The 9,015-nt window shown below is 52.1% G+C and overlaps 1 pseudogene; it reads right to left on the reverse strand.

The window, feature by feature from the left end:
* Window positions 1–4,573: 4,573 nt before the first annotated feature.
* Window positions 4,574–6,856, reverse strand: LOC123125051 (crooked neck-like protein 1; annotated as a pseudogene).
* Window positions 6,857–9,015: the final 2,159 nt, after the last annotated feature.

A 9,015-nucleotide genomic window follows, 5' to 3' on the forward strand; every position in this document is an offset into this window, starting at 1 on the left:
TGCTGATATGTTCACTAAATCATTACCGGCATCAACCTTAAAGAGGTGTGTGCGTGGAATCGGTATGATGAGACTTAGAGAGATGCAAGGTTCAGGGGGAGAAACTTCACAAACTCGTCGCTAAAATCTCAATCCTGATGATCGAGTACTCAACTTGATGGTTGAGTGGATTGTACTCTTTTTCCCTTGAGTGAGTTTTCCTGATGTTTCTCACACGAGGTTTTTGACGAGGCAATTCGTGCAATACAACAACGTATACTGTGTGCTCTTTCTCCACATTTTTTCCCACTGGGTTTTTGGAGTTTTGAGGCATGGATATACGGATAATTACCCAAGGGGGAGTGTTGGGAAACCGGGCCACCCGGGGGGGTGGCGGCGGCCGCGTGCAAAGCGCACGGGCTGGCCCCTCCCGTTTCCCCCACTTTACGTTAAGTGGGTACTTATCCCTTAACCATTTACCCCCTATATAAAGCAACGAGGAGCCATCATTGTAATCTCTGATCATTGATTAATAAAGCTGGTCTCCTCCATCTCTCTGTGTCATTTACTTTCGCGTGTTTCGACTACTTCGTCTACGACGCTCGCCCTCGCTCCGCAACCTCGGACGGGACTCGCCGGCGGAGTTGCGGAACACTAACAACCTCCGTAACAAACTCATCTAGATGCAGGTGCGATCATGCACTAGAGACTAGGACTGGTAGAGCTACGTTGGTTCAGTTTCAACAGGTTCAGAAAATTCAGTTTGTTGGTTTCGCCCAAGTTTCAGTTGTTAGCTAATTTCTCGCGCACGTAGGCGCTCGCGCACGTCGTCCACTTCGTCCCATCAGTCATGCACGTAGCCCCACCTCGCCGCTGCACTCGCACACATTGACGCCGGTAGTTGTTGGCCGGTCCATTCGGTCCAGTCAGTCTGGCTCGGGCTTCGTCGGCGCCGGTCCGGTCCCCCAAAACAAGACCGCTCGCCTCCTCGGTCCGGTACGGTCCGGCCCGCCGGCGGCCTGTCCAAATGACGGCTCGCACCGGGACCGGACCGGCCCGGACTGTGTCCACCCTGAACCATGCGCCTCCATGACCCTAGGGTAACCGATGACAAGGCGGACCGCCGGCGACGCTGGCGGGAGGTAGAGGAATCCTAGGCTTCTTTGCTCAGAGAAGAGGAGTCGGCGGCTACGCACGTCCTGTGTCTCGGCACCTTCCCCTAGGAGCAACTCCAATAGCTCCCGTATCCCTAAAAGAACTACCGTTTTCGGCAAGTTGGGGCAAAAAGGCCTCCAACAGCTTTCATAAACCCGAAAAAAGGTTGCGGCGGTCCCGTAAAAATACCTCCTCCATCCTTCAAATTTACGGGAAGATGGTCTTCACGTATGATTTTGGCGGGCGAATAACCGCCTGAAACTTCACGGGGGCAACGTCGGGACGCCGCCGCGTCGCCGCCGGAATATTGCCTTCGCCGCCATTGGAATGCCACACCGGGCCTCGCCACCGTAGGAATGTTGCCTTCGCCGCCGCCAGATCGCCATGCCGCACCGCCAGGCGCCGCCACGCGGGAGCTGCCGACACCACGCCGCCGCCGACTGCCATCACGCAGAGCACCGCCACCACAGTCGCCATGCCGCGCCGCCATCACATCGCACCCGGGCGCCGCCATCTCGGGCTGCCACCACCACGCCATCACCGTGAACCACCATGCCGGGTCACCGACTTGTGGGCCTGGGCCATTTTCTGGGTTAGTTTATTGAAAAATTAAAATTTAGAGGAAGATGTTTGAGGGAACTGAGAAAAGTTGTCATCGGAAAACTTTCCTAAAAATTTAGGATCATCCCATAAAAGTTGGTTTACGGGGAGTTTTTTAGGGGAGCTCTTGGAGTTGCTCCAAGTCTGTATCTTTGTGCATTTGAACTACTCCTACCACCTTAATTAGGGCCTGGCCGGGTGCGTCGACTCAAAAGAAATTGAGCTACTCAATTCTTCTAAGCCGTTGGATGTAAAGGAAACGGTCAGATCTTCTATCTTTTGAAAACACTGTTTATTGAAATCTCAGGACCGGTCCCTTTTCTTTCCCTTCTAGCAAGGAAACTAGAGAAAGCGTTCCTCCCATCGATCTCCATCGGCGAGCCCGTGGTTTTGTCTCCCCTCCGCCAGCCTCTCCGACGGCCGGTGGCGGGAGGAGATTCCTGGTACCTCGGTCTGGCTATCAAATAGGTAGGGTTTTAGTCCTCGCAGGAGCGGTGCTCGGACGTATGGCGATGCTTTTTCTTCAAGTCATTCTTTCGGGTTTTGATCCTCCTCAAGTTTGTCCGTCGGATGAAGCTCCGGCGTAGTTTCCTGCCAGCTCCTCAGCGTGGTGAGCTAAGGGTTTCTTGTCGTTCGTACGCAACGGCAAGATTTGGTGTAAGGTTCTTCAGATGAATTTAAGGATTCAACGGCAAGGACTGTGGCTCCAGAGCACTGGTCCTTAGGGCACATGCACGAAGACTTCCTAGCTGTCATCGACAAGGTTAGGCCGGCTCTAGTATAGGTGCGACGACAGCGGCACGTCGGTGGCTCGTTCTGACGGCAGCAATGGTCGTTCGTTGGTAAATGAATCTAGATGTAATTTTTATTATATTTGATTTGAGGTGCTTTGGACTTTCGGTGAATCTTTATAATAGATCTGATTCATTTCGGGGAAAAACATGGACGCCGATAACTGCCACACGTGTGGTGTATCGGGTGGTTGTGCCGCACGCCCTGTGTGGCACGGAGACAACCCCGCCCGCATGACGGCGTCCGGGCGCACCCCGCCACAGCCCGCATGTTCAGTGCAGCGCGATCGCCCCGCACGAGCACGTCCGGGCGAGCGAGCACGCGGCCCGCACGACCCCGTCTCGGCTGTCGCCCCTCCCCGCCTGCGAGCCACACGGCCCGCGTGGCAGTAACTACGCGTCCCGCCGCGATTGCCATGGTCCGGACCCTCTTCAGTTGCCATGTTGCTGAACTGCAGTTGCCATGTTGCTGAACTATAGTTGCCATGTCAGACAACTACAGTTGCCATGGTTGCTCAACTGCAGTTGCCATCTTAGGTCAAGTGCCGAATGCCATTTTTGGGCAAATGCAGTTGTTGCCATGTATGGTCTGGTCTACTACAGTTACCATGATTTGAAAAACTTTAGGGGTAGCCACCTACTAACACTGGACAGTTGCCATGTAGCACTAAAAAACATGGCAAAAAACATGTTTCGGGTAAAAGAGAGTTGCCATCTGCTTACAAGCACGCTAGGGCAGTTGCCATGTACCCTGCAAAAACACATGGCAACTGATAGCTTTTGGTGTGTGGGAGAGGAGACGGGCATGTGGGCGACGGTGGTATCTTTAGGAGTTGCCACCTACTAACACTAGACAGTTGCCATCTAGCGCTACAAACAGACGTGGCAATAAATAACACGTTCGGGTAAAAGAGAGTTGCCATCTGCTTACAATGACAAATAGGGCAGTTGCCATCTGCTTACAATGACAAATAGGGCACTTGCCATGTATCCTTCAAAAACATGGCAAATGACAGCTTGGGTGTGGGAGAGTGGGAGAATGGGCAGTCGTGGGAGACGGGGAACAGAGGTGGTGTGCGGCGTGCGGGCGCGACAACAGTTCCATCGCACGTCCCGACTGGCAAGCGTTGACCGCGGAGAGAAAACCGGCGTGCGGGCGAACTTCCTCACACGCCACACGCACGAGTTGTCCTACGTGGCACACAAAAACAGCCTTTTCATGCCAAGATTCGTGCAAAAGGCACTGGACGGCGATGAAGGCGTGTGGGCGAGTTGGCTAACGCCCACACATGTGGGCGTTAGTGTTTTCGAAAAACATTGTTCATCATCTTCCCCGTGATCTCAATCTGAACCACCCACGACGCTGCTGGCCCTCCTGGTACCACCTCCCCCCCCCCCCCCCCCCCCCTCCCCTCCGTGCTTGTCGCCGCCCGCTCTAGCCAGGTAAACCCTGCACCCCTCGCACCCGAACTGTCAACCTTCGGATTCACCTCCATCGGTTGCCGGCTACGGCTCATTCCTCGCTTCCCCGAGCCTCGCTACAGCCTCGTTGCTGCTCACTGTCGCCTGCTTCCTTCTTCACCAAATCGACTGACCCATATTTGAAATTGAGGCGACCAACGTCCAGCAAAATGTCGTTATGTGATTAAAGTTGTACCCTCAAAATAAATCACCGTAAAGAAACCCCTTCGTGCATAACAACTGCATAATGAGACTCCTCTACAGTATGGTAAAACAACAAATTGGGTTACATAGTTGCAGGGGATATTAAATATAGAAAACACTTGCATTAGACAGCACAGAAAGGAACGCAAAATTAAGTAAAGTGGTGAAAAATATGAACCTGTTCAGTCAGGGTTTGGACGCGCACGGACACAGTACCAGCAAGCGGCCACTGTAAACTCCAATCTATTCAGGCGACTTTGAAAGTGAATATCTGCAGAGTGCTCACGTCTCACATTTGAATTTTGAATACAGTTCAGAGCCTATAGCAGTACGTAATCCTTTTGATCTAGATTAAATGGTGAAACGGAATACAGCAGGAATATCAATCAACAAACATTCAAACTGAGGCTACAGGAATAGGAGTAAGAAATGACAATTGGTATCCAACAGAATGATGTCTACGTATTGTTTCCAAGTTGCAATCCTACAACTAATTGTGTAACTAATCGTGTCAATCAAAAAGCCTTCTGCTTCTTCCACTTGTAAGCAGCTGCCGATATCTTGAGGTTCGATGCCGGCGTGACTTCATCAGGGAAGATATAATCAACGTACTCCTCGTACGCAACATTGGAGCCATCATCTGTGGGCAGTGGTCTCTTCCTCTTGACTTTCCTTGGCGCCTTCTTCTGCACTAGGGCGACATCACCAAGATCACCAAAACCCAACTCTTTTTTGAGCCATTCTTCCAGGAGCATTGCTCTTTCTTCCTTTAGCTCTGCAGCATTGGTCCTGAAGTAGTCGAATGCCCTTTCAAAGACAGCTCGACACATCCGGACCCGCTCGATCTGCTGATCCTGGTAACAAGCATCATTCTTATTCACCTCACTTCCATTGTCTTCTGCCAAGCCAGCCGAGGCCTCGAATTCGGCGTAGCTGATCCATACCTTCAGATGCTTTGTTCTATCAAGCAGTCTCTCATAAAGTTCCCTTGCCCTACCAAATTCACCTTCATCAATTTCAAACTGCAAGTACTCCTTCCATAGAACCTCAGGCGTATCAAGGGATGGCTGTGTGATACCAAGCTCATATACTGACCGAGCGCGGTCAGCCTCGCTGAGGTTCTTTTCGAGTTCAGCATACTTCCTCCAGGCATAACAGTTTGCTGGAGACCATTCGATATACTTCTCATATAGAGTTCTACAACGGTCGAAATTGCCGATATGAAGCTCGATCTCAATGTACTCTTTGAATAATTTCCCCCTTGGGCGTCATACCTATTGCATTGCCGAGAATCCGCCGTGCGGCCTTTATGTTCTTCTGCCTTATCTCAAACTGCGCGGCCATCAGCCACAACTTCGCAAATGTAAACTTCTTGTGTGGAATGAGTTTCAGGTACGCCCTATAGACCTCCCTGGTCCTCTCCATGTCCTGTGCATCAAGTTCCTCATATAGAGCATAGTTTATCCAAAGGTATATATACCTCTGCCAGTACCGCTTCTCTTGTGCAGGGGGGACGTTTGCTATAGCCCTCTCGTACACATCCCTGATCCTGTCCTTATTACCGGCGCTCTCCTCCAGCCTGATGTAATCGAACCACGAGTCGTAATTGAGCGGGTTCTTCCTCACCTCATCTTCATATTGGAATCTCTGCTTTCTCACAACGGCATCCTCAATCCCTTCACGGTCACCAAATCGTTTCTCAAATGCTAGGAACTTCCTGTAAAGGTCATCAGCCTTGCCCTTGGGCACTCTGTCAAGCGCATACTTGTATATTGCACGAACCCGCTCCACCTCCGGGCGATTTTCCTCAAACTCAGCAAATGCTACAAACAACAACTCTGCATCTTCATCGTCCACAAGCAGTTCAGATGCACGCTCGTACACGCGACGTGCCTGCTCTGTTCCTCCGTGTTCCATCTCGAACTTGGCATATCGGATGAACGTATCGGGCCGCGGGTGCTCGGCGACGAGCCGCTGGTAGATCGCCCTTGCGCGCTCAACCTCCCCATACCGCAGCTCGAACTTGATGTACGAGTTCCAGGCAGCAATGTCGGGACGCCATCCCATCCAGCGCTCAAAGAGCCAGCGAGCATTGGCGACGGCACCAAGCAGCTCCTCCATGTGGATGTAATTGTGCCACAGCTGGTCGACGCGGGGGAGGAGCGAGACGGCGCGGTCCCAGACGTTCCTCGCGTGGTTGACGCACCGGCTGCGCATCTCGAACTCGGCGTACTTGAGCCACAGCGCGTGGTCGCGGCGGGCGGCGTCCAGGTCCAGGGCGCGCTCGTAGACGGAGCGAGCCCGCGCGAGGTCTCCCTGCCCCTCCTCCCACCGAGCATACTTGACCCACGCAGCGACGCCGCCGCGAGTGACGAGGCCTTCGAATCGCTTGCGCTCGCCGAGCCGGTAGTCCGCGAGCTCGTCGGCGTCGGTTATCCTCTGCCTGGGCGGGCGGATCTCGGGCTCCTGCAGCTCCCGGGCCTCCCGGAGGATCTGCTCAGCCGTGATCTGGACCCCCGCCGGCGCCTTGTTCTTCACCCGCGTCGCGCGGGGGAGCCTGACCTCCGTGTCGCGGTTCGTGAGGAAGCCGAGGCTGGGTTGGTCGGCGCCGCCGCCTCTGCGGGTGGTGAGCGCCATGGCCGCTGGTGTTTGTGCTAGGGTTAGAGCATCTCCAACAGGCGCGTTAAACAAGCGTCACGTCGCAAATTTAATCAGTTTAGCGCGCGCAACCCGGCGGGTGGCTCCAGCGGGCCCGCAATAACCGCGCGCGCGGTATAAGGAGTTGGGCGCGCGGTCGGATTCGCTATCTCGCGCGGTGTATCTGGGGCGCCCGCTTCCGCGCGCGGCACACTCGAGCGCTCGCGCTGCACTCTCTCTTCTCCGCCTCCTACGCCCCGCGCGCGCCGGCGCCGGTGAACTGCACCCCATGGACGCACGCGTCGGCACCCCGCTCACCCCATCCTATAGCCGCGACCCCTCCACCGCCGCCGCCGCAAACCCTAGCCCGGGTGGCGGTGGCCTCGGCGCCATGGGTGGCATGGGTGGCTTCGGAGCTACCGTGGGCGGTGCAATGGGAGGCATTGCTGGCTTTGGAGCACCCCCCGACGCTATGGCCATCATGGGAGGCATGAGTTTTGCTTCTCTCATGGGAGGCATGGGTGCACCTCCGGCCGCCATGGGCGGAATGTCTTTCGATGTGCCTCCTCGCACACATTCCCATGAAGATGCCGTTGAAGATATTGCCAACACCGTCGGAGCTTCATGTGATGCGGTGCGCGATGAGGAGAGGGAGGAAGATTCATCTTCAGAGGCGGAAGAATCTTCTTCCGAAGATGAGGACGAGGACGAGGACGAGGAATGCTGTGTCTTTCATTTGTGTATTGAACTTGATTTGCATTTTGAACTTGGTTGGATGAACTTGTGGGCATGATTTTGAAATTGTGGGCATGAACTTTTCTTCATCAACTTATTTGTGTGAAATTTTATATGTCATGTTCATTGCATTTTGAATGTTTCAACTTCATTTTGTGTTCAAAATGCCATATATGCAATGCCCCGGTGAGTCACGCGCGCTGCATTTTTTGCGCGCTGCTGGAGCGGCGCGCGCGCTGCATTTTAGCGCGGCTGCTAGAGCCAGCGCTGCGCGCCGCGCCAAACCAGGCGATGGGCGCGCGGCAAAGCAGTTTTTTGTGCGCGGCGCGTTCGGCGCCTGTTGGAGATGCTCTTAGGGGGGCGGAGGAAGGCGGCCACGCGAGGGGCGGGGCAGATCGGTCGAGCGTATCAGGGGCTCGAAGTCGATCGACTCTCGTACTACCGTCGTTCAAGTTCTTTTTCGGGAAGAGCTTTGGGCGTAAAATAGGAGGAAAGAGTCTGAAACAAACATGAACACGGTTGGGGGGCAACCCGACGCTGCAAACTCAACCCCTGCCGCGCGTCTTCCTTCCGTTCTACTCGCTGCGTTCCTAAATATATTTTTTTTAGACATTTCAAATTGATTACAACATACGGATGTATGTAGACATATTTTAAAGTGTAGATTCACTCATTTTGCTTCGTATGTACTCGCTTGTTGAAATCTCTAGAAAGACTTATGTTTAGAAACGGAGGGAGTAGTAAAATATTGCAAGTTTTACGTTTGTCATAAGTCAAACCTCTTTAAGTTTGACCATGTAAAGCATTCATGTATATAATAGTTTGAAAAGTTCAAAAAAAAAAGAAGTAATGTAGTATGAAAATATATTTTATGACAAATCTAATGAAACAGATTTGGGGTCATTAATATCGATATATGTTTCGATAGACTTGATAAAACTTAAATATGTTTGACTTAGAACATGTCACATCCCAAATTTTTTAAATTTTAGGATATACACATAGAAACATTACATTCCATTATTTCAGTGCATATATGGAGTATTGAAAATCAAAATGATAATTTCTTAAACCTGAAACCATTTGGAATTTAATTGGTGGGCATATGTTTTTTTATGCATGTAAAAACCTTTTAAAAAGTTGCACAAGGGCATGAAAATAATTTCCTAAGATATATATTTACCCTAGTTTCTATGAATAGTTTTGTGTTCAAATAATTTGAAATGGTTTGAATTTGGGTCAATTCAAACCCGTCAACATGGTCAACCTCTAGAAGCCCAACGGCCAAGCTCCACATCGCCCACTTGTCCACGTTCTCCCACCCCATTGAGGTCCGAGGTCGTGCCCTTGCTCGTCCAAGCTCCGTGTCGCCCACGTCGCCCACTCTTTTTCTCATATTTTTCTCCTATAGAAAACTTCAGCACTCTTTATTAAAACGATAAAAATAAAACAA

The sequence above is a fragment of the Triticum aestivum genome, chromosome 5D, assembly GCF_018294505.1.
Source record: "Triticum aestivum cultivar Chinese Spring chromosome 5D, IWGSC CS RefSeq v2.1, whole genome shotgun sequence".
Taxonomy (NCBI): Eukaryota; Viridiplantae; Streptophyta; class Magnoliopsida; order Poales; family Poaceae; genus Triticum; species Triticum aestivum.